We start from the raw sequence: 26,841 nt of genomic DNA, 5'->3' as shown, positions 1-26,841 counted from the left end.
GGCTAGATATGGTACAGTGAAAACAACCCCCAAATCTCAGTGGCCTAAAATAATGAGTTTATTTTGTGTTCATGTTGTTAGGTTAAATTACATGAAATTACCAGTATTTTATCTTTTTTGAACTAGAGATACTGCAAGTTTGTATTTATAAACCTAGTCCATCTCAGTCACAGATCGATTGGGATCTCTCTTTCTTGCTGTCTTTACTGAGGGGTACAGTCTTTGAGAGGTTTCACCAGCTAGGATGTTGCTGGTTACCTTGGCAGAAGGAAAGGAACCTTAAAATTATGTACATTCCACTTACGTTCAAATATTATTTATCAAAAAAGTCATAAGGTTATGTTTAACTTCAATGGGGTGGGAAATACTAACCATATGGAAAAAGGAAAACCTAAAATATTGGTGACTACCAAATCTGGTAATATTTATGTCAATGTCAGTTAGTAATAATGATTCTTTTATATACTTTTCTAGTCCTTTCATGCACTAGAGAACCTGTTTTTAAAAAAGTCACGTGGCTTAATTATGCAATTATGATTGTTTTTGGTTTTTTGCCTTTGTGTAAAAATTGAAACACCCTGGACATTGCTAATCTCAGATGAATCTGATATTATTTAAGTAAGCTTTGTCACAGAGGTTTTGAAATAGTTTTTGGACCTTGCTATTGTTATAGTAGTAGTCTCCCAGTAATTCTTTAATACTCTGTCATGTTCTTCTATAATGTGTAACATAATTCCTGTGCTAGGGGTATTTTTTCCAATTTTTTCTGGATCTAGAACTGGAATTTCACAACAGGTACCGAAGAAACCATGTTTCAATAGTTTATTTACTTTTCTTCTTTCTTATCCCAAACTTGTCATATAATATTTATAATATTTCAGATATTTAATGTTTAATAATGAAAGAGCTGACATCTTTATTAAACTGGTTGGTCTTACTAACCAGAAAAGAGGTTACTGGCCTAGTGAAATACCAGTTCTAATTTTGTATTCTTTGCTAAAATAGTGGTTTAAGAATTGTTTTATAATTGTTTGGTTAGAAAGCATAACAACAATAGTAATCTTAGTGGATGTGATGTCGTATTTCCATGTAGTTTTTTTTCTTTTTTTAACATTTATTTATTTATTTTGGCTGCACCCGGTCTTAGTTGAGGCATAGGAAATCTTAGATGCAGCATGCGGGATCCACCCACTGGACCACCGGGGAAGTTCCCTCCATGTAGTTTTTTTTTTAACATCTTTATTGGAGTATAATTGCTTTACAATGGTGTGTTAGTTTCTGCTGTATCACAAAGTGAATCAACTATACATATACATATATCCCCATATCCCCTCCCTCTTGCGTCTCCCTTCCTTGCTCCCTCTCTCACCACTCTAGGTGGTCACAAAGCACTGAGCTGATCTCCCTGTGCTCTACGGGTGCTTCCCACTAACTATCTATTTTACATTTGCTAGTGTGTATATGTCCATGCCACTCTCTCACTTCGTCCCATCTTACTGTTCCCCTTCCCCGTGTCCTCAAGTCCATTCTCTATGTCTGCGTCTTTATTCCTGTCCTGCCCCATGGTTCTTCAGAACCTTTTTATTTTTATTTTTTTAGACTCCATATATATGTGTTAACATACGGTATTTATTTTTCTCTTTCTGACTTACTTCGCCCTGTATGACAAACTCTAGGTCCATCCACCTCACTACAAATAACTCAATTTCATTTCTTTTTATGGCTGAGTAATATTCCATTGTATATATATGCCACATCTTCTTTATCCATTCTTCTGTTGATGGACACTTAGGTTGCTTCCATATTCTGGCTATTGTAAAAGTGCTGCAATGAACATTGTGGTACATAACTCTTTTTGAATTATGGTTTTCTCCGGGTATATGCCTAGTAGTGGGATTGCTGGGTCATATGGTAGTTCTATTTTTAGTTTCTTAAGAAATCTCCATACTGTTCTCCATAGTGGCTGCATCAATTTACATTCCCACCAACAGTGCAAGAGGGTTCCCTTTTCTCCACACCCTCTCCAGCATTTACTGTTTGTAGACTTTTTGTAGATGGCCATTCTGACCGGTGTGAGGTGATACCTCATTGTAGTTTTGATTTGCATTTCTCTAATGATTAGTCATGTTGATCATCCTTTCATATGCTTGTTGACAATCTGTATATCTTCTTTGGAGAAATGTCTGTTTAGGTCTTTTGCCCATTTTTGGATTGGGTTGTTTGTTTTTTTGATATTGAGCCGCTTGTATATTTTGGAGATTAATCCTTTGTCAGTTGCTTCGTTTGCAAATCTTTTCTCCCATTCTGAGTGTTGTCTTTTCGTCTTGTTTATGGTTTCCTTTGCTGTGCAAAAGCTTTTAAATTTCATTACGTCCCATTTGTTTATTTTTATTTCCATTTCCCTAGGAGGTGGGTCAAAAAGGATCTTGCTGTGATTTATGTCATAGTGTGTTCTACCTGTGTTTTCCTCTAAGAATTTGATAGTGTCTGGCCTTACATGTAGATCTTTAAGCCATTTTGAGTTTACTTTTGTGTATGGTGTTAGGAAGTGTTCTAATTTCATTCTTTTACATGTAGCTGTCCAGTTTTCCCAGCACCATTTTTGAAGAGCCTGTCTTTTCTCCATTATATATTCTTGCCTCCTTTATCAAAGATAAGGTGACCATATGTGCGTGGGTTTATCTCTGGGCTTTCTATCCTGTTCCATTGATCTGTATTTCTGTTTTTGTGCCAGTACCATACTGTCTTGATTACTGTAGCTTTGTAGTATAGTTTGAAGTCAGGGAGCCTGATTCCTCCAGCTCCATTTTTCTTTCTCAAGATTGCTCTGGCTATTTGGGGTCTTTTGTGTTTCCATACAAATTGTGAAATTTTTTGTTCTAGTTCTGTGAAAAATGCCATTGGTAGTTTGATAGGGATTGCATTGAATCTGTAGATTGCTTTGGGTAGTATGGTCATTTTCACAATGTTGATTCTTCCAGTCCAAGAGCATGGAATATCTCTCCATCTGTTTGTATCATCTTTAATTTCTTTCATCAGTGTCTTTGGTTTCCTGCATACAGGTCTTTTGTCTCCCTAGGTAGGTTTATTCCTAGGTATTTTATTCTTTTTGTTGCAGTGGTAAATGGGAGTGTTTCCTTAATTTCTCTTTCAGATTTTTCATCATTAGTGTATAGGAATGCCAGAGATTTCTGTGCATTAATTTTGTATCCTGCTACTTTACCAAATTCATTGTTTAGCTCTAGTAGTTTTCTGGTAGCATCTTTAGGATTCTCTATATATAGTGTCATGTCATCTGCAAACAGTGACAGCTTTACTTCTTCTTTTCCAATTTGGATTCCTTTTATTTCTTTTTCTTCTCTGATTTCTGTGGCTAAAACTTCCAAAACTATGTTGAATAATAGTGGTGAGAGTGTGCAACCTTGTCTTGTTCCTGATCTTAGTGGAAATGGTTTTAGTTTTTCACCATTGAGAATGATGTTGGCTGTGGGTTTGTCATATATGACCTTTATTATGTTGAGGTAAGTTCCCTCTATGCCTACTTTCTGGAGGTTTTTTATCATAAATTGGTGTTGTATTTTGTTGAAAGCTTTTTCTGCATCTATTGAGATGATCATATGGTTTTTATTCTTCAATTTGTTAATATGGTGTATCACATTGATTGATTTGCATATACTGAAGAATCCTTGCATTCCTGGGATAGACCCCACTTGATCATGGTGTATGATCCTTTTAATGTGCTGTTGGATTCTGTTTGCTAGTATTTTGTTGAGGATTTTTGCATCTATGTTCATCAGTGATACTTTTCTGTAGTTTTCTTTCTTTGTGACATTTTTGTCTGGTTTTGACATCAGGGTGATGGTGGCCTCGTAGAATGAGTTTGGGAGCGTTCCTCCCTTTGCTATATTTTGGAAGAGTTTGAGAAGGATAGGTAGGTGTTAGCTCTTCTCTAAGTGTTTGATAGAATTCGCCTGTGAAGCCACCTGGTCCTGGGCTTTTGTTTGTTGGAAGATTTTTAATCACAGTTTCAATTTCAGTGCTTGTAATTGGTTTATATATATTTTCTATCCCTTCCTGGTTCAGTTCTTAAAAGGTTGTGCTTTTCTAAGAATTTGTCCATTTCTTCCAGGTTGTCCATTTTATTGGCATATAGTTGCTTGTACTAATCCCTCATGAGCCTTTGTATTTCTGCAGTGTCAGTTATCCTTTTCCATTTCTAATTCTATTGATTTGAGTCTTTTCCTGTTTTTTCTTGATGAGGCTGGCAATGGTTTATCAATTTTGTTTATTTCTCAAAGAACCAGCTTTTAATTTTATTGATATTTGCTATCATTTCCTTCATTTCTTTTTCATTTCTGATCTGAATGTTATGATTTCTTTCCTTCTGCTAACTTTGGGGTTTTTTTTTTTTTGTTCTTCTTCTCTAATTGCTTTAGGTGTCAGGTTAGGTTGTTTATTTGAGATGTTTCTTGTTTCTTGAGGTAGGATTGTATTGCTATAAACTTCTGTCTTAGAACTGTTTTTGCTGCATCCCATAGGTTTTGGGTCGTCGTGTTTTCATTGTCATTTGTTTCTACGTATTTTTTGATTTCCTCTTTGATTTCTTCAGTGATCTCTTGGTTACTTAGTAGCATATTGTTTACCCTCCATGTGTTTGTCTTTTTTACAGTTTTTTTCCTGTAATTGATATATAGTCTTACAGCGTTGTTGTCGGAAAAGATACTTATATGATTTCAATTTTGTTAAATTTACCAAGGCTTGATTTGTGCCCCAAGATATGATGTATCCTGGAGAATGTTCCATGACCACTTGAGAAAAAGTGTATTCTGCTGTTTTTGGATGGAATGTCCTATAAATATCAATTAAGTCCATCTTGTTTCATGTATCATTTAAAGCTTGTGTTTCCTTATTTATTTTCATTTTGGATGATCTGTCCATTGGTGAGGGTGGGGTGTTGAAGTCCCCTACTATGATTGTGTTACTGTCAGTTTCCCCTTTTATGGCTGTTAGCATTTGCCTTATGTATTGAGGTGCTCCTATGTTGGGTGCACAAATATTTACAATTGTTATATCTTCTTCTTGGATCGATCCCTTGATCATTATGTAGTGTCCTTCTTTGTCTCTTGTAATAGCCTTTATTTTAAAGTCTATTTTGTCTGATATGAGAATTGCTACTCCAGCTTTCTTTTGATTTCCATTTTCATGGAATATCTTTTTCCATTCCCTCACTTTCAGTCTGTATGTGTCCCTACGTCTGAAGTGGGTCTCTTGTAGACAGCCTATATACAGGTCTTGTTTTTGTATCCATTCAGCCGGTCTATGTCTTTTGGTTGGAGCATTTAATCCATTTACATTTAAGGTAATTATCGACATGTATCTTCCTATACCATTTTCTTAATTGTTCAGGGTTTGTTATTGTAGGTCTTTTCCTTGTGTTGCGTTTCCTGCCTAGAATAGTTCCTTTAGCATTTGTTGTAAAGCTGGTTTGGTGCTGTTGAATTCTCTTAGCTTTTGCTTGTCTGTAAAGGTTTTAAGTTCTCCGTGGAATCTGAATGAGATCCTTGCCTGGGTAGAGTAATCTTGGTTGTAGATTTTTCCTTTTCATCACTTTAAATATGTCCTGCCACACCCTTCTGGCCTGCAGAGTTTCTGCTGAAAGATCTGCTATTAGCCTTATGGGGATTCCCTTGTATGTTATTTGTTATTTTTCCCTTGCTGCTTTTAATATTTTTTATTTGTGTTTAATTTTTGATGGTTTGATTAATAGGTGTCTTGTGTTTCTCCTTGGATTTGTCCTGTATGGGACTCTCTGCATTTCCTGGACTTGATTGACTATTTCCTTTCTCATATTAGAGAACTTTTCAACTATAATCTCTTCAAATATTTTCTCAGTCCCTTTCTTTTTCTCTTCTTCTTCTGAGAGCCCTATAATTTGAATGTTGGTGCATTTAATGTTGTCCCAGCGGTCTCTGAGACTGTCCTCAATTCGTTTCATTCCTTTTTCTTTATTCTGCCCAGTGGTAGTTATTTCTACTATTTTATCTTCCAGGTCACTTATCCGTTCTTCTGCCTCTGTTATTCTGCTATTGATTCCTTCTAGAGAATTTTAAATTTCATTTGTTGTGTTGTTCATCATTATTTGTTAGCTCTTCAGTTCTTCTAGGTCCTTGTTAAACATTTCTTGTATTTTCTCCATTCTATCTCCAAGATTTTGGATATCTTTACTATCATTACTCTGAATTCTTTTTCAGGTAGACTGCCTATTTCCTCTTCATTTGTTAGGTCTGGTGGGTTTTTATCTTGCTCCTTCATCTGCTGTGTGTTTTTCTGTCTTCTCATTTTGCTTATCTTACTGTGTTTCGGATCTTCTTTTTGCAGGCTGCAGGTTCATATATCGTGTTGTTTGTGGTGTCTGCCCCCAGTGGCTAAGGTTGGTTCAGTGGGTTGTGTAGGCTTCCTGGTGGAGGGGACTGGTTCCTGTGTTCTGGTGGATGAGGCTGTATCTTGTCTTTCTGGTGGGCAGGACTGCCTCCAGTGGTGTGTTTTGGGGTGTCTGTGAAGTTATTATGATTTTAGGCAGCCTCTCTGCTAATGGGTGGGGTTGTGTTCCTGTCTTACTAGTTGTTTGGCATAGGTGTCCAGCACTGTAGCTTGCTGGTCATTGAGTGGAGCTGAGTCTTAGCGTTGAGATGGAGATCTCTGGGAGAGCTCTCGCCGATTAATATTACAAGGGGCCGGGACCTCTGGTGGACCAATGTCCTGAACTCGGCTCTTCCATCTCAGAGGCTCAGGCCTGACACCTGGCTGGAGCAACCAAGACCCTGTCAGCCACATGGCTCAGACGAAAAGGGAGAAAAGAAAAAAGAAAGAAAGAAAATAAGTAAATAAAAGTTATTAAAGTAAAAAATATTATTAAAACAATTAAAAAAAAAAACGGAGAGAGCAACCAAACCAATAAACAAATCCACTAATGATAACAAGTGCTAGAAACTATACTAACAAAACCTGACAGACAGAACCGTAGGACAAATGGTAAAAGCAAACCTATACAGACAAAATCACACAAAGAAGCATACACATACACACTCAGAAAAAGAGAAAAAGAAAAAAAATATATATATATAAAAGGAAGAGAGCAACCAAACCAATAATGAAATCTACCAGTGATAATAAGCTCTAAATACTAAACTAAGATAAACTAAAACTAGAAACAAATTAGACCCAGAAGACAAACCCCAAGTCTACAATTGCTCCAAAAATCCACCACCTCAGTTTTGGGCTGATTCGTTGTCTATTCATGTATTCCACAGATGCAGGGCGCATCAAGTTGATTGTGAAGCTTTAATCCGCTGCTGCTGAGGCTGCTGGGAGAGATTTCCCTTTCTCTTCTTTGTTTGCACAGCTCCCGGGGTTCAGCTGTGGATTTGGACCCGCCTCTGCGTGTAGGTCGCCGGAGGATGTCTGTTTTTCGCTCAGACAGGACGGGGTTAAAGGAGCAGCTGATTCAGGGGCTCTGGCTCACTCAGGCCGGGGGGAGGGAGGGGTACGGATGCGGGGCGGGCCTGCGGCGTCGGAGGCGGCGTGACGTTGCACCAGCCTGAGGCGGCAGAGGCCGGCGTGACGTTGCACCAGCCTGAGGCGCGCCGTGCGTTCTCCAGAGGAAGTTGTCCCTGGATCCCAGGACCCTGGCAGTGGCGGGCTGCACAGGCTCCTGGAAAGGGGGTGTGGAGAGTGACCTGTGCTCGCACACAGGCTTCTTGGTGGCAGCAGCAGCAGCCTTAGCGTCCCATGCCTGGTAACGAAGAGGGAAGAAAAAGTCTCTTGCCTCTTAGGCAGGTCCAGACTTTTCCCCGGACTCCCTCCCGGCCAGCTGTGGCGCACTAACCCCCTGCAGGCTGTGTTCACGCCGCCAACCCCAGTCCTCTCCCTGTGCTCTGACCGAAGCCCGAGCCTCAGCTCCCAGCGCTGCCCGCCCCGGCGGGTGAGCAGACAAGCCTCTCGGGCTGGTGAGTGCTGGTCGGCACCGATCCTCTTTGCGGGAATCTCCCCGCTTTGCCCTCCGCACCCCTGTTGCTTTGCTCTCCTCCGCGGCTCCGAAGCTCCCTCTACGCCACCCGCAGTCTCCACCCGCGAAGGGGCTCCTAGTGTGTGGAAACCTTTCCTCCTTCACAGCTCCTTCCCACTGGTGCAGGCCCCGTCCCTATTCTTTTGTCTCTGTTTTTTCTTTTGCCCTACCCAGGTACGTGGAGCAGGGGGGGCGGGGGGGGGCGGTTTCTTGCCTTTTGGGAGGTCTGAGGTCTTCTGCCAGCGTTCAGTAGTTCTGTAGGAGTTGTTCCACGTGTTGATGGATTTCTGGTGTATCTGTGGGGAGGAGGGTGATCTCCATGTGTTACCCCTCTGCCTTCTTGAAGGTCCTCCCTCTTTGTATTGATTTTTGTTTCCACGATGGCTAATGATGTTGGGCATCTTTCCTCATGTGTTTGTTGGTCCTTTGTGTATCTTTTTTGGAGGATGTCTGTCAGGTCCTTTGGAGTTTTCTCAGCTGGGGAGTCTTCTTATTATTGTGGCGTAATTGTTCTGTGGGTATTCTGGATACAAGTCCCTCATCAGTCACATGATTTGCAAATATTTTCTCTCATTCTGATGATTGTCTTTTCACTCTTTGGTGGTGTGCTTTGAAGCACAAAATTTCACATCTTCTTTATCCATTCATCTGCTGATGGACCCTGAGCTTGCTTCCATATGTTAGCAATTGTAAATAATGCTGCTGTGAACATTGGGGTGCATGTATCTTTTCGAATTAATTTTTTTGTTTTCTTTAGCCTGTTCTCAGGAGTGGAATTGCTGGGTCATACAGTAGTTCTATTTTTGGTTTATTGAGGAACCTGCATAATGTTTTCCACTGTGGCTGCACCAATTTACATTCCCAGCAACAATGTATAAGTTCCCTTTTGTCCACATCCTCGCCGACATGTATTATTTGTGTTTTTTTTTGATGATGGCCATTCTGAGAGATGTGAGATGATATCACATTGTGGTTTTAATTTGCATTTCTCTGATGGCTAATGATGCTGGGCATCTTTTCATGTGCTTTGCTTATTAGTTTTGTTTGTTTTTTACTAGATTCCTTAGGATTTTCTATATACAGTATCATTTCCATATACAATATTGTAACTGTCATAGAGATCGTTTTAATTCTTCATGTACAAACTAGGTGCCTTTATTTTATTACCTAATTGCCCTTCTAGAACCTCCAGCATGACGTTGAACAGAAATGACAAGAGCAGACATCCTTGCCTTGTTTCTGGTCTTAGGAGGAAAACATGCAGTCTTTCACCATTAAGTTTTATGTTAACTAAGGGCTTTTTGTAGATGCTGTAATGATCTTTTAAAGAATTTATAATTGTTACATTTCTCTTACATGGTCGCATTACCTAAATAAAATGGCATAAGTGAATTTGATAAAATTGAGACCCAATTGAGGTAATTATTGTGAGAATAGGGCTACATCTTATTTTATCCGTAACTACTGGCCATCTTCATTTTTGTGCTTGTCCTGTCCACAACCTCCACCAAGAAAACTGATCCACCATTGGACCCTGCTGTCTCAGGAGTCATATATAGTATTATGGTGATGTCTTCCTCCTTTCTCCATCCTTCAACTCCGTTTATTGGACTGGAATAACCATCTGACCCAAGAACAGCTAATCCTCAGGTGAGGCAGTAATCTTCACTTTCTAAGGCCAGATTCAAAAAGATTAATTTAACCAAGTGAGAGTTGGACCTAAGGAACAAAGAAAGAATTTTTCAGTTACTGGTGGAAGCTTTAGCTGAAAATTTGTGAGACAGAATCAGGACTTGGGAGGCTATAATGGACCACATGTAAGCTAAAATTATAGGGAAGTAGAAATTATAAATAAAAAGAAACAGTTATTAAAGCAAGATAGAAAGAAGTATATACGTGGAATAGAACTGAGTAACACGAACAGTAGAGTAGTAGAGGAAAGATTCTGGAACATCTGCATCTAAGGTTTCTAGAATGACCTTGAATCCAAACCCAATTTCCCTGCTTCAGTTCTTGGATTGCCATGAAATCCTGATTTCCTCGTTCCTCCACGTGAGCTAATTTGAAAGGGCCTTTGTTCCTTGTAAATGAACGAAATAACGAAAAACATTCAGCATAAACTCGTCACATTTGACAATATTTTTGTTCCTCAAGTGCCCTGAACTCTAAAGAGAAAGACACGGGAAAAGAGAATGGAAATTATTGATATTTTGGGGGGTAGTAAAGGGTAAAACCCACGTTGCTTAATATTGTTGCTACTGGTTGTTAGAAACATGATTAGTATTGACTAAATAATTCTTATTTAGGAGAAATATTTGCTAAGGTGCTAATAATGATATTGTTAAAATGACAGTACTGTGCCTAATAAATGGTTCAAGGGTAAGGCATTTGGGAAGAAACCTTGTTAATGGGGAATATCCCCTCAGGATGTAAAATGGTATGACGGCAACACCAGTTATAGGTGATATGAATGGGGAATATCCCCTCAGGATGTAAAATGGTGTGACGGCAACACCAGTTATAGGTGATATGAATGGCGAAAGGCTGCGTCCTGGCCGCTGGCACGTGACGTCAGATGAAGAAGAAAGTCATTTTGAAGATGAGGTAAGTAAAATGACTGAGATTAGAGGTGGGCTTTATACAGTAATGACTGTTATTTAGTGACGCTTAGGCGATAATTTTCCCAGCTGAATTTGATTAAGCCAGTTCAGCTGCCAATAAGGACTTTATTAATGGAAGACAGGAAGAGCTAATGATGGGAAGAGTCAGTATGTAATTGAGATTGGGAGCGATGTTTGACATGTAAGAGGAACATAGGAGAAGTTAATGGGATACCTTGGCATTTCATTGGGAAAGAGATAAGGCCTAGCTCCGTGGATAGAGGCAGAATCATGTTGACTGAGGTTAGTACATTCATTTATCGGTTAGTAATCATGCCTTGTTATAACAAATACGTGTACTAAAACGTGCTGCTGCCTTTGTTGATTTTGGATAATGATTTTGGGTAGGGTGTTAATTTCCAGGCTTACTCAAGCTAATGTTCATGGAGAGCCAAACATAGGATCTAGAATTAAGCTAAATAAAACAATTATCACGCAGGCAAACTTTCCTCTCCCATTGCGGAGCACAGGCTCCAGACGCACAGGCTCACCGGCTATGGCTCACGGGCCCAGCCACTCCGCGGCATGTGGGACCTTCCCAGACCCGGGCATGAACCCGTATTCCCTGCATCGGCAGGCGGACTCTCAACCACTGCGCCACCAGGGAAGCCCTGATGGGGATCTTCTTTACTCCTGATTTACTACCTATTGAAATGCTAATCTCTTTTGGAAACACCCTTACAGACACACCCAGAAATAATGTTTTAGCAGCTTTCTGGGCATCTCCTAGCCTAGTCAAGTTGACAGGTAAAATTCACTGTCATACATATGCATGTTATTATGAGGCAGTTTGATATTTGTTTAAAGAACATGATTGTTTAAGGTAGAGAAATTTTGTTCACAAGTGACTATTTGGTATGCCACAAGTAGAGATTTAATGAAACTCATGGAATTATGGTATATTTTTTATATGGCTAATTATTGGTAATTATGATAGAGTTTGATATAAAAATGCTCTTGAAAATTATATTTAGTATATTTACTGAAAATTATATTGCCATATTCTACTAAAAAATATTTCAGGCGGGGGGCTTCCCTGGTGGCGCAGTGGTTGAGAGTCCGCCTGCCGATGCAGGGGACACGGGTTCGTGCCCCGGTCTGGGAAGATCCCACATGCCGCGGAGCGGCTGGGCCCGTGAGCTGTAGCCGCTGGGCATGCGCGTCCAGAGCCTGTGCTCCGCAGCGGGAGAGGGCACAACGGTGAGAGGCCCGCGTACCGCAAAAAAAAAAAAAAAAAAAAAAAAATTTCAGGTGGATATGAAGAACTTTTATATAACTTGAAATAATTTTAATTTACTTACAGTTCTGGTATGATTATGTTTCTTAAACAAGGATGCAGATAAATCCTGTCATCAGAGATTGAGCAGGAATATCATATTCCTTAGTTAAGTTCGATATGGTGATGGCAATGACAACAATTAGTCAATAATCAAAGAAAGAAAGAAATGGAAATTTCATTGAGCCAACCTGAGGGATTATAATTCGGGAGACAGTCTCTCAGAGAGCTCTGAGAACTGTTCTGAAGAGGGGGTCTGTGCAATCAAGCTACTGGTCACGAGGAACAGACATTTTAGTTAATGGTTTTAGTGCTTTGCTAAGTATGAGAAGATGCAAGAATCCAGGTTCATAAAAAATTTCTCCTGAAAATATCTAACTATCTGAGGGCCAGTTCTGTCTGTTTTCCCAGAGCACAGAATGTTTCATCCCGATCGTTACCCTGAATTTCTTTCAGGTCAACAACTGCGGTGGCTAATGACTTGATTCTTGTAGAACTGGATGGTGGGCAAAGTCTTTATTTTACAATCCCTTCCCTTTTGGTCTTAATTTCGCTTGGGAGGCATTTCCTGACCAGTTTGTCCCAGAGCACTAGGAAGGCTTATTCTCAGGTCAGGCAGGCGCTTGCTTGGTAGCTCACTCGGTGTGCTCTTACTGGACTAGGCCCAGTTAACAGCAGCCCAAAGCCTCCGTACCTCCTGTCTTACTTGTCACTTATGGTCCAGGACACGCTTCCGTCTTGTTGCTTCTTCCCATAATTAGAGCTACACTACTACAAGCATTGATCTTATAGAAATATATTTGTTCAATCATTTCAAGTCACCTAGTCATCATTAATTTTATCTGAGGCTCAGTGATACATTTGGTAGTGCAAGAAACAATAATCTTGTAAAATAGGCAGAATACAAGTAATATAGCTAGTGACAGTAATAAGGTCATAAGTAAGTATTTAAGCTAAGAACTTCCATTAGGTTTGGCCCAGTGTTTCCCCAGGTCATCTGACTAATCTGTTCTACGCCAATCGCTATCTTTAAGGAAAATGATATATTGGCATTGTACATAAAGTTTACTAAAGACGTCTGCATGTACAAGATGAGTGGTGGGTCGTCATGACCCCTTACAGGATCAAAAAAAGAATGTTATCCTCTAAGGAGTTACATGGCTTGCGCCAGAAGGAGAAAAACACAGTCTTTGTGGTTGAGCAGGTATTTCTGCCACTGGGGAGGTCTGGGTAATGCATAATGCAGATACACGATGCACGCTAGACGGGAGGGTGGAGGGCAAAATGAGCAGAGAAAATTTTTATGTTTAAATTTTTCTTGTCTCGCCTTAAAATGTGAGTTTTATTTCATCAATGAGCATAAGGAGAGAGGAGAATTCTAGTAAATGTTACTCTGTGGGAAATTGGTGACTTGTTCAGCTCCAGTGGGACACCTCCTAGTTTGGTAAACTTATCTAGATGAGAAAATAAAGTAGGCTGACAAATTAGATGTAGTGAATATGAGTAGGAGCCCCCAGTTTGTACTGATAATTGAATTGGATTTGGGGAGATGGGTCAGAAGAGAGTTCAAAGTCAGAGTCAAAGGGGAGGCTGGGAGCTTTGAAACTGATGATATTGGAAGGTGTGAAAGTATGAACAGAGGACCCTGGTTATTCTTCCTTTGTTGATGCAGACTTTCCGCACAGCAGCTCCTTGGTGTGATACATACAATCTTTCTAACCTTATCAAACATCATGCCATTTTCCAATATTCTTTAATGAAAGATGAAGCGATCTGGGTAGCAGCAGTTGTGTTACATAAGAGGTGCCCTAGAACTTCTAAACTGCGAGCGTCATTGTGAAAAGCAATAATTTTGAATTTTAGCACCCTTTAGCTGTCCAGATGCTTTTTGCAAACATTTGCAGTAGTGGATTAAAACATGAATAAAATGGTACTAAACCCTAATAGCTCTAAAACCACACTTTTTTGCAGAATTAACTGGACCAAATACTCATATTTTGGAAGAATTAGTTGGTTGAGACCAACCTTTACAAAGGAAATAAGTAATTTAGTTACAGTCTATCAACATTTATGAGTGCCTGTTACGTGCACATAATCACTGTGGTGAGAGCTATAGAACAGACGTTCTTCAACGACTTCCTTTTCTAAAACCTCCCCATCAGATCAGTGACAAATCCTCTAACTTCTGCCTGTTTATCCTAGCCTTGATCTGGATCCTCACTTGCACTCAGTTCCACTTCGTTACTGATCTTGCTTGCCCCTCCTTCTGCAGTCCATCCTCCATCCCGCCACCGCAGCCGTCTTTCTAAAACACCAGTTAGCGTCACGTTGCCTGCCCGCCTACATTTCTTCAGTCGTGTCCTAGAACCTCCAGGGTTAATTTCAACCTCCTGTACATGGCACAAGCCCTACGTATTCTCATCTTAGTTTCTCGAGCTTTATTTCTCACCACTTGTTCTCAGGTAACTCATCATCACACATAGCGAGCTATTTGCAGTTTTGCAAAATGACTTTACACCTCTCCCTTCCCTCTGTGTATCCTCTCCAGGTTCATTTCATCTGGGAAGTGCCCACCTCTTCTTTTCCCCACCCATCCTTACCTTTTGGTCCTTTTTCTTTCTTTCCCCAAACTAGGTTAACCACATCTTCCCTGGACAACTATAGCACTTGTTTATACCACTGTTTTAATGCTTTCCATATTGACTTTTAATAGGTTTAACTGTTTACATTGATCACTGGACTAGAAGTTACTTAAATGCAAGAGATATTTCTTTCCTTTCTATTTCCTTAGTAGTTGGCACAGTGCCTGGCTCATATCATGGACTCATTCAGTGGTCATACATGCAATCACATCTACCTCCTAATATCTCTCATATAGGTCTTCCCTGCTTCATTTCTGCTGCCGTTGTCCTAACTCAGGTCCTTGTTGGTCATCTGGATTCCTAAAACAATCTGTATCACCACTGTTTTTAGTCCTTCCCAGGGCCAATTAATTCTTCGTACTGTCACTACTAACATAATACTTTGAATACATAGATCTGATTGTTTCACTGAAGTATCTGTGTCTCCTCATTATATTAAGAATAAAGTCTAAAGAAGCCAAACTCGGGCTTCCCTGGTGGCGCAGTGGTTGAGAGTCCGCCTGCCGATGCAGGGGACGCGGGTTCGTGCCCCGGTCCGGGAAGATCCCACGTGCCGCGGAGTGGCTGGGCCCGTGAGCCATGGCCGCTGAGCCTGCACATCCGGAGCCTGTGCTCTGCAACGGGAGAGGCCACAGCAGTGAGGGGCCCGCGTACCGCAAAAAACAAAACAAAATAAAATAAAATAATAAAAAAATTAAAATGCCAAACTCATAGAAACAAAGAGTAGAATGGTGATTATCAGAGGTTGGGGCGGTGGAGAAAATGGGGAGATGTTGATCACAGAGAACAAACTTCCAGTTGGAAGATGGATAAGTTCTAGGGATCTAATGGACAACATAGTGATTGTAGATAACAGTGCTGTACTTTATACTTGAAAGTTGCTGAGAGAGTGAATCTTAAATGATCTCACTACAAAAAAAGAATGGTAATTACGTGACATGATGGAGGTGTTAGCTAACCCTGTGGTGGTAATCACTTTGCAATATATAAGTGTGTAAAAACAACACGTGTTACACCTTAAACGTACACAGTGTTATATGTCAATTGTATTTCGATAAAATTGGGGGAAGAAACGGATAAAGTCCAATTCTTTAACAAAGCGTCTAAAGGTGTCCGGGATAGGGGTCTTCTCTCCTTTTCGAGTCTCAGCATCCACCCCGACTCATCCTCAGCCCAGCCACGTGCTGCACTCCGAAAGTGCCTTGTCCTCTAGCCTCTGTTCCTTTGCACACTTGGTTAACTCTACTACTGCTCTCTTCTCCCACCCCACAACTGATAACCCCTAATCATCCCTTATAAGATACATCCCTTTAGAAGTACTTGCTGCTGCATGCAATCCACCCTTGTCCCCATGTACCGTACTGTAACGGTTGCCCTTCCAGGCTTTCTCCTGTACCATTCTGTAATGACAGGGATTTTGTCCTGTTCATTTGTCCAATTGCTGATCAATAAATATTTGTTAGACAAGTAAGTGAAGGGCGTATTTGATACAACTCGATATATTAAACTGGAATTTTATGTACTTCTGCGTTTCTAGTGATAATTGCTTTAAAAGACTTTCTGTTGGTCTACGAACTCCCAATGGGTTTTTGGCTCTCAGTTAAACAACAGCTCAGAACAGAAGTGTCATATTCATATTCATTCCAGGAAACAGTTTTTGAATACTGGCTATGTGCCAGCTAACGCACTATATTGCTAGGGTTGATTTTGTTTTCCTTAGCTGTACAGTCTTGAAATTATTCCTGTTAAACTTCCTCTGACCATCTACTTATTATAGTGATTTTGGATTTTCTTTGTTTAAAACATTAGCAACCCTATCAGCCTAGTGTTTAACTACTGGCTATTGCACTATTTCAGTTTCAGCACAAAAGTATTAAATGACGTTAGCAAAGGAGTGACCTCTGGTTACTGCCTTTTGATCCCTCCTGCCAGTACGACAGTAAATCAGTGACTGTTTCTGTGCTTTAATTTCTAATCTGTTATGTTTCTACTTAGTAATATCACCAACATGTTGTTTTCTTTCTTTCTTTTTAAAATTTCGTAATAATATTACATAATTTCCTTACCAAATTTAAACAGGAAGTTTTCTTTTTTTAAATTTTTTTAAATTATTAAAGTATCTTTATTGGAGTATAATTGCTTTACAATGTTGTGTTAGTTTCTGCTGTACAACAAAGTGAATCAGCTATACATATACATATATGCCCATATCCCCTCCCTCTTGCATCTCCCTCCCTCTCACCCTTCCTGTCCCACCCCTCTAGGTGGACACAAAGCACTGAGCTGATCTCCCTGTGCTATGCGGCTGCTTCCCACTAGCTATCTATTTTACATTTGGTAGTGTATATATGTCCATGCCACTCTCTCACTTCGTCCCAGCTTCCCCTTCCCCCTGTGTTCTCAAGTCCGTTCTCTACGTTTCCGTCTTTATTCCTGCTCTTCTACTAGGTTCATCAGTACCGGTTTTTTAGATTCCATATATGTGCGTTAGCATACGGTATTTGTTTTTCTGTCTCTGACTTACTTCACTCTGTATGACAGACTCTAGGTCCATCCACCTCATTACAAATAACTCAATTTTGTTCCTTTTAATTTTTTTATTATTATTTTTTAACATCTTTATTGGAGTATAATTGCTTTACAATGCTGTGTTAGTTTCTGCTGTATAACAAAGTGAATCAGCTATACATACACATATATCCCCATATCTCCTCCCTCTTGTGTCTCCCTCCCACCCTCCCTATCCCAGCCCTCTAGGTGGTCACAAAGCACCGAGCTGGTCTCCCTGTGCTATGAGGCTGCTTCCCACTAGCTATCTGTTTTATGTTTGGTAGTGTATATATGTCCATGCCACTCTCTCACTTCATCCCAGCTTACCCTCCCCTCCCCGTGTCCTCAAGTCCATTCTCTACGTCTTTGTTCATGTCCTGCCACTAGATTCTTCATAACCTTTTTTTTTCTTTTTTTTTTTTATATTCCATATATATGTATTAGCATACGGTATTTGTTTTTCTCTTTCTGACTTACTTCACTCTGTATGACAGACTCTAGGTCCATCGACCTCACTACAAATAACTCAATTTCATTTCTTTTTATGGCTGAGTAATATTCCATTGTATATATGTGCCACATCTTCTTTATCCATTCATCTGTCGATGGACACTTAGCTTGCTTCCATGTCCTAAACAGGAAGTTTTCTTTGCTAGGAGTTGCCAGTCTCCATTAGATGTTGGTGCTTATCCAGAAAATCTGCAGCAATATTTCGAATTAAGTGATGGTTTTCTTTTTAAGTGGAAACTGTTAACTTTGGCTGACTTTTTGGTAATCAAAGGACAAGAAGATCTGAGTTCTTATTTAACAAAAATAAAATAGTATTGATTTCCATCTTATTAAATATAATGGGCAAGTGTTTCTATTTTTACTATGTTTCTAGTTATTTTTCTTACCCATTGATATGAGACCTACATTTTGGACACGGATCCACAAGCAATTCATCAAATTGCCCAATTGTTTCATGGCTCTATTAAATATTTATATTGTAATAAGTATAGTATACCTGACTCAGGAACACCACTGACTGAATGGATTTTTGAAGAAAGTGCTTGTTGTAGTTTCCTAGGGCTACTGTAACAAGGGGTCACAAATTGAATGACACAAACAACAGAAGTGTACCGTCTCACAGTTCTGGAGGCTAGAAGTCTAAGATCAGGGTGTTGGCAGGGTTCGTTCATTCTGAGGGATGTGAAGGAATATCTGTTCCACACCTCTCACATGATTTCTAGTAGCCTGAAGCATTCCTTGGCTTGTAGATGGTGTTCTCCCTGAGTCTTCATGTTATCTTCCCTCTGTACATATCTCTGCATCCCAATTTCCCCTTTTTATAAGGACACAGTCGTATTGGGTTAGGGCCCACCGTAACGACTTCATCTTAACTTGAATATCTGAAAAGGCCCTATTTCTGAATAAGGCTACATTCACAGGTACTGGAGGGTTAGGACTTCAACATATATTTTAAGAATACATTTTAAAGACTATTATTATAAAAAGTGGGAATAACAGAAGATAGCTCTTCCTTTATATTTCCCAAGTTCTGTGAATTGTAGTGTCTAAATCCTACTCATCTCAGCACTTTGTCTCCTCAGTTCTAAACAGAGTTCCTTTACTCAGTAAAGGTTTATGGAATGAGTGAAGGATATTTTTCTGAAAGTATGAGGCACAGTGTACACTCCTAGATTGCCAGTGATATGGTTTAGAAAACTTCGGTAATTATTTCAAGATACCAACATATTTCAGGTTTGTTTTTAGTACCGGATCTCTATTTAATAATGAAATTGACATTCAAGGAGTTGTAGTTAATGTTTAAGGGTACAATTCACAACCCTGCCACCATACTGTACCATCCTTTGCTTAGTGAGTTTATTGGTAGATTATATAGCTTCAAGAGTAAGGCAGCAGGGTATGCCTCGTGGAAACCAGCTGATTTGCTTTCTTCATGGTTATAGACTACTTACACTAACCAGTCATCTGAAATGTGGGTCCTGCAAAGGGACAAGGAAGGTGGTGAAAAGGAGTACAGATAGTCCAGCACCAGCCAGCTATCACCATTGGGAGAAATAACCCTCCAAGTCTTCTCTCTGCTTCTACCAATGCCATTTTTGCCTTTAAAGAACTCTATCATAATGCTGTCATCATAATATTCTGAAATAACATGACTTCGGTGCTCCAGATTTACTATCTTGGAGTGACTTAAGTACTGGGAAGCTGATTCCGATGGCTTCAACATCAAAGAGTCACAGGATCCCAGAACTTTGAACTAGACGTAACCTTACGCATCTGTTGGTTCAAAGTTCCAACGTAGTGCACAGAACTTTCCACAGCATCTTGCAAATGCTATTTGTGCTATTTTAAATATGAAGAAATAAAATGTAACTGACATCTTATGATAGAATATCAAGTAATAAATACTCAGTATAAAGATAAAAATATGCTGACTTTACACTCAAGAATTTATGCATGTTTCCGTTAAAAAAAATGGAAGGCTTTGATGTTCCAACTGCTGTTTTAGGTGCTTGGGTCCAACATTGACCAAGACAGACACACTGACTTGCTTTTCTAGGAGTTTACTCACTTTTCTAGGAGTCCCTCAGGAAATGAACATTCAATTTCAGTAAAGTGTGGAAAGAGCTACAAATGGGGAACTTAGGAGTTTGACAGAAGCACGTAGCAGGACTCTTATATTATTCTGGGGTAAGACAAGTTTCCATGATGAAGCGATGTTTATGTCAAGATTGTAAGGTTGACGAATTAAGATTGGGGGGAGGTGGAGAAAAGTGTTCCCAGCAAAAGCTACAGTACACATCAAAGTCCGGAGCTCAGAGAGAGTATGTTAATGATGATTCTTGTAAAGCATATAGCAAGTTAATTCATATTCTATTTATCTTACTCAATTACAGTGCAACTCATAGTCATGAACAGAGCTATATAGATAGAGAACACTTTCTTTTCAATAATTTAATTGTGAATCATCTTCTATTCCTTTCTTTTTTTTTTTTTTTTTTTTTTTTTTTGTGGTACGCGGGCCTCTCACTGCTGTGGCCTCTCCCGTTGTGGAGCACAGGCTCCGGACGCGCAGGCTCAGCGGCCATGGCTCACGGGCCCAGCCACTCCGCGGCATGTGGGATCTTCCCGGACCGGGGCATGAACCCGTGTCCCCTGCATTGGCAGGCGGACTCTCAACCACTGCGCCACCAGGGAAGCCCTTCCTTTCATTTTTTTACACCTTTCTCTTTCCATCATCTCAATGAAATTTCTCAGTGACAGCCAGTGGTTCAAGGTCCCTCAGTTCAGGGTTGGTTGTATTAAAACTTCTATTTATTTCCTGAGCATGAGCCCTGTGTTACCTCATATAATTCTCAGAACAATCTTGCCGGCAAGTGTCAATATCTGCAACTTGCATATGGAGAAACTGAGCCTCAAAGAAGTTAAATGGTATGTCCCAGTTCACAGATGGCTAGGATACCAGCTTCTGTCTGTCTGCCTCCCTAGCCCATTCTCTTTCCACCTGGCTCTACTGCCTGTAAATTACAGAGTGGACGGTGAGAGGCCTTGTTTGAGACATGAATTAAGCTTTTCGAAATTGAAAGCCTTCAATTGCAAATGTCGAGACTTCTCTTTTTTATTCTCCCCTCATTCTAGGAAGTCTTCACTCCATTCTCCTATCCACATGACTGCCTTTGAAAAACTCATCTCTACTAAAGGAAACTCGAGATTCCTTAAGCCCCCAGTGGCTGGGTTTCCCTGCTTTAATATTTGAAAATGTACACCATCAGGAAATTTGTTCCTTTATATAAATTCATTCCTTTATGCTTCAGTTTAAAACAAATGTCTCATTGATATACTCCAGAGCAGGGAAAGAACAGAGAGGAAAGGGAACTAATAATTCAGAGCCCCAGTGCCAGGACCTATGTTAGACCCTTTAAAGACATTAGCTCGTTTCATCCTCAGCATAAACTGTAGGGTGGATATTATAATTCCCACTTAACAAGGAAACATTGGCACAGCTGCCTTAGCTGCAGAGCTAGGACTTGAACTCTCATTTGTAGGTATCCGAAGTCCATGATTTTTCTACTACACTATGCTGCGCTATGCTGATCATTCATTTATTTCTTTCAAGATTTTTTTTGGCCGTGCTGCGTGGTATGCGGGATCTTAGTTCCCCAACCAGGAATCGAACCTGAGCCCCCTGCAGTGGAAGCGCAGAGTCTTTTATTTATTTATTTATATCTTTGGCTGCGTTGGGTCTTCGTTGCTGCATGCAGGCTTTCTCTAGTCGCGGTGAGCGGGGGCTACTCTTTGTTGTGGTGAGCGGGCTTCTAATTGCGGTGGCTTCTCTTGTTGTGGAGCACGGGCTCCAGGTGCATGGTCTTCAGTAGTTGTGGCTCGCGGGCTCAGTAGTTGTGGCTCGCAGGCTCTAGAGCTCAGGCTCAGTAGTTGTGGCGCACAGGCTTAGTTGCTCCGCAGCATGTGGAATCTTCCCGGACCAGGGCTCGAACCCGTGTCCCCTGCATTGGCAGGCGGATTCTTAACCACTGCGCCACCAGGGATGTCCCGGAAGCACAGAGTCTTAACCACTGGACCGCCAGGGAAGTCCCTCAAGATTTTCACTGAGAGATTCCATGTGGTATCACTGAGAATATTAAGATGAGAATTGAACTCACTATTTAAGAAGACCCTTATTTTCTAATTGGCTCTGTATTGCTCATTGGTAATTTCTTGCATTAGGGCCTGGTGTGTAATAGGAACCTGAATATTTGATACATTACATGCTTATTTAATTTTTCACCCCAGAATATGTCCACTTGTCACCAGTATATATGCACTTTGTAGCATTTAACTTTTCATCCTAAGTATACTACTTTGAATTTACTCTCATTATTTATTTGTCCCCACTGGATGCAGTCATATATCCCGGAACCCATGAAAGTCACTGTGTGTGTTCCCTGAACCTTGATTCTCTGCTCTCCAGGCCGTGCACATGTGTTCTCCCGGCCCTATGGATTTGGCCAGAAGGATCTTGAAGGGGATGGGCCTGGCGGCGCTCGTTGGCATCCCCGCTGCTTGCCTTTGGGGATTGGGTGGTCCTGCGCTTGTAGGACTGCGCATGCGTCTAGGACGCAGGTGCGGTGAAGCGGCAGGTGGCGAGGGGCTGCGGGAGTTCAGCTCCCCGCTGGTTCCTCTACCGGCTATCATGCTGCTCCCCTCATTTAACTTTGAGTGGGTGGAAACACGTCTGTGTCCAGTGTAGTGCCCGCTTCTCGCTATTTTGTTCTTTAGACTTTTCCATCTCCACATCGCACCTCTCCAGAGTGGCGGAGAGGCAGGGGAAAGGAGGCAAAGCCGAGGCCTGCAGGTGCTGGAGAACCATTAGGGCTTTTCGTTTCCTTTAGAGCAGTGGTAGCCTTTGTGCACTTTGAATGTCCTTGTCTCTAAACTGAGCAGCAAACGTAGAAACTACCTTGGTTTGAAAACATTTTCCAAAGGTTTCTTCTGAACTCTCATTCACTCTTTTGTTTTTTCCCAGGTCCTGGAAGGATGACCTTGGTGTGAAAACTGGAGGGCTCAGGTACGAAGTCTCAGATATATCTAACCAAAGCTTTGACACATGCAAGTGTTTAATGGCCTTTGACATCCTCAGGCTTTGTTGGTCCCCAAATCTGCCATCTTTAACAATAACATTTAGGAATCTCCAGCAACCTATGCTTGTGCTGTAATCTGGCTCCAGTTTGAATATACTTTAGATGCAATTTTTCTGTATAGAGATATTTATCAGGGACTACTTTATTCCACCTAAACCAAATGAAAAACACGAAAAATCTGTGAACTGGTATTGTTAAAATTAAATACAAAATGGAGACCAGATTTGTAAATTCCGTGGCAGACAAAACCATTTAAGCCACAGAAGCAAAACTAAATGGAGGGCTTCCCTGGTGGCGCAGTGGTTGAGAGTCCGTCTGCCGATGCAGGGGACACGGGTTTGTGCCCCGGACTGGGAGGATCCCACATGCTGCGGAGTAGCTGGACCCGTGAGCCATGGCCGCTGAGCCTGCGCGTCCGGAGCCTGTGCTCCGCAACGGGAGAGCCCACAACAGTGAGAGGCCCGCGTACCGCAAAAAAAAAAAAAAAAAAAGCTAAATGGAGATTATTTCATGAACATAGGTTATTTCTTGTAAATGCCTCTGATAATCATAAAAGAAATGTGTTGTCTTCCTAAATATGTTATCAGATAATCACTTTTAACCAACCCCCTACCATCTGGAAACCCCCATTGAAATAACCAATCATTATAAAAGTTAAACGACTTCCTTATTTTCATTTTATAAATCATCCTGTAACATCACGTCCTTGAGCTTCATATCAGTTTTAAAGTTGAAACCTTCCACTTCTCAAACTGTTCTTATATGCACAGTAACTCTTACTAAATACTATTTACTGATCTGGTGGTTTTAATTTTGCTATTTCTGGATTTTTGACAGTGTTATGGGCTGAATTGTGTCCTTCTAAAACTTACATGTTGAAGCCCTGATTCTTAGTACCTCAGAATGTGATTCTATTTGGAGACAGGATCTTTTTTTTTATTTTTGCGGTACGCGGGCCTCTCGCTGCTGTGGCCTCTCCCGTTGCGGAGCACAGGCTCCGGATGCGCAGGCTCAGCGGCCATGGCTCACGGGCCCAGCCGCTCTGGGGCACATGGGATCCTCCCGGACCGGGGCACGAACCCGTGTCCCCTGCATCGGCAGGCGGACTCTCAACCACTGTGCCACCCGGGAAGCCTGAGACAGGATCTTTAAAGAGACAGTCGAGTTAAAATGCGGTCATTAGAGAGGGCCCTAATCCAATCTGACTCGTGTCCTCATAAGAAGAGGAAATTGGGACGGAGATGCACAGAGAGGGAAGACCATGTGAAGACACAGGGATAAGACGGCCAGCTGCAAGCCAAGCAGAGAGACGTCAGAAGACACCAGCCCTGCCAACCACTTGGTCTCAGACTTCTAACCTCCAGAACTGTAAGAAGACACATTTTTGTTGTATAAACCACTCTGTCTGTGGTACGTTGTTATGGCAGCCCTAGCAAACTAATACAGTTGGTTTCCAAGTATGTGCTGAAAGGGCTGTGTTTCCAGTTAGACACATTCAATTTAGATAAGATAGTACCGCACCAAAGAAGAAATCCTCTAAAACAATTGATTTTGACAATGTAGTTTTCCTGATAGTATCAATTCTACTGTACCAAGGAATAAGCGCTTGGAAATTCAGGGTTATGGCTGCCGTTCAGCTAGCGGCAGTTAATGGAGTATATGTGGCCTCAAGCCATCTTCTAACCAAAAATTGATTTATCAGTATGTAAAAGTGGTAAAGCTCTTCTCCTTCATGAAGACTGTCATTAAAGTTACATAAACGGGGACATTTTAACCATAACCTCTACAATCGAAATAAGGTCGGGGGACTTCCCTGGTGGTCCACCGGTTAAGACTCCGTGCTCCCAATGCAGGGGCCCTGGGTTCCACCCCTGGTCACAGAACTAGATCCCCCATGCTGCAACTGAAGATCCTTTCAGTTGCAGCGGCACGCTGCAACGAAGCGTGCCGTTGCACGCGGCAACGAAGATCCTGCGTGCCTCAAAGAGCACCCGGTGCAGCCAAATAAATAAGTAAATATTTAAAAAAAAAAGTCAGTAATTTGATATTGTGTTTTGAAAAATTATATTTTGGCAATACTTGTGGGGCATCGGATGCAAAAAGTATGGGGCAGGACTATTTAGGGAGAAAAAGAACAGAAACAGTGTTCACCGGATTTTAATTAAAACATCGTTTATTGAGTATTGCACTTTACTGGAGTGAAAGAGATGTATATGTTATGAAAACTAATTTAAGACTGCTTTTTGCTCACAGAGAGAAACAGCTGGGTTTCAGCAGTTGTGTATATTCAAGATCAGTCTTCACTGAGAAAAAGAGACTCTATAGCCATTTGGGGAAGAAAATGAAAAGTTAGCTTACTCATCCGTCGTTAGAAAACATTCTTTGTGTGCGCACGGAATATGAATCTCGTCAGGTTGATCACACAGCCACGTCCAGTTCTTAGGAAGCTTAATCTCTGGATGAGACGCCATTTTTAGTTGACTATTTTAGACCCCAAATTAGAAATTTGTACAATATAACCATTTATTCACGCTGCTACCAGGCAGCATCCCTAAAGACCTGTGAACCATGGACCGCGCGCTTATGCTGATTTCCGGAATTCTGGGCAATTCTGGGAGAGGATGATAGGATGGAGACCCAAAGGGTGCAGAGCTTCCCTTCCCACATCTTTGCAGGGATTTGAAATCTAATTCTAGCAACTCTGAGTATCTGAGAAAAGGAAAGTCCTCACTACAGATTTATTGATTGCCCCAGAGGAGATGCCGTGCCCTTTCCAACACAAATGAGCAGGCATAAAGAGAAGGTAATGATTTTAAAGGACACCTGACTTGCAGCCCTGGCAGCCTTTGCTAGCTGTCAGCGAAAACACTTGTGTTGTTCCAGAAACCATGGCAACCTCAAACTCCCCCTCCAGAATGGTTGAATTTCGGAATCTCTTCACCGTCCACCAGAAGGAATTTCCACCATCCGTGAAGCAACAAGACACAACTGAAGAATGAAAATAGTTGACAGATCACTGACATTAATCACTAAGCTATTAACATGTACACCTGTATGACCCTTTATAAATTGCAGGGTGCTTTCCCCGTTTAATCCTGCCTCTCTCCCTGATTCACCTATATTACCTGATGGTTTCTTCCTACAGCTTTAACCTCAGGCAACTGAAGAGTCTATGTTGACCAAGGCAGTGGTAGAGTTGCAGCACCTGACCCATCAGCTGCGGCCTGGCATTCACTTCAGTGCTTTCAGTTAGACTCTGAAGCGTCTGGGTTGAGCCACAGCCTTTCTCCACTTCCCTCCACGTTGGCCTAGACCCATGGCTTCTGCCCCATTTTCTTCTTAAGTGTTTTGATTAACCTGAATCCCATCCACTTGGCCGAGACCTTGATTGATCTAGAAACACCTGCCCCAGTGGGTGGTTTCTGTTCCCGTGCCCCACAGCAAGATACAAAGTGTATCTTGCTTTTCTTGTGGGACTGACCAGCCGTAGATGGACGCTGCCCTTCATCAAGCCTGAAATGGTTATGCCCCTTGGTCCACAGTGTTTGGGGTTAACACTGCCTTACCCTCAGGGATAAACCCTGTAATATAGCCAGTTCCTCTGGTTCTGTGCTCTCCCAGCCCAGGCTTCCACCCGCCTCCCTAGGGAGCCCTCTAAAAGTTCATGACTTCTCACCAGTCAAGGGAGGGAGGCAGTTAACCTTCTGCTTTGGTTTTTGTTGCTTGTTTGTGTTAAAATGTTATTTTGATCTTCCAAATAATTTATGTAGCAAGCAGGGTATATATTTTAATCCCATTTGAGCAAAGCACCCCAGTGACTTTCCCTAATGCCACAGTGCTAGTAAAGTGGCGGGGCCAGGGCTTAAACCCAGGTCATGAAACCATAGATCTTTAGGGCTTGAAAGGCCTTTAAAAGTCATCTAATCCAACCAAGTAAACGAAACCTGGATCTCCTGCATAACATCTCTGCCAAGTAGTTAACTAGCCTGTGTTTGAATGGCTT

The 26,841-nt window shown here is 41.2% G+C and overlaps 1 long non-coding RNA gene across 1 annotated transcript in view; it reads left to right on the top strand.

Moving 5' to 3' along the window:
- LOC307185851 overlaps positions 1 to 22,765 on the top strand; it is a 36,689-nt gene extending 13,924 nt beyond the window's left edge. The window contains exon 3 of the long non-coding RNA XR_013828187.1: positions 22,724 to 22,765. This is a non-coding gene — a long non-coding RNA (uncharacterized lncRNA). The remainder of the gene's footprint in view (positions 1 to 22,723) is intronic.
- The last annotated feature ends 4,076 nt before the right edge of the window (positions 22,766 to 26,841 follow it).

The sequence above is a fragment of the Stenella coeruleoalba genome, assembly GCF_951394435.1.
Source record: "Stenella coeruleoalba genome assembly, chromosome: 4".
NCBI lineage: Eukaryota > Metazoa > Chordata > Mammalia > Artiodactyla > Delphinidae > Stenella > Stenella coeruleoalba.
Note: the sequence above shows the minus strand (reverse complement) of the source record. Positions and strands in the feature narration are given on the sequence as shown.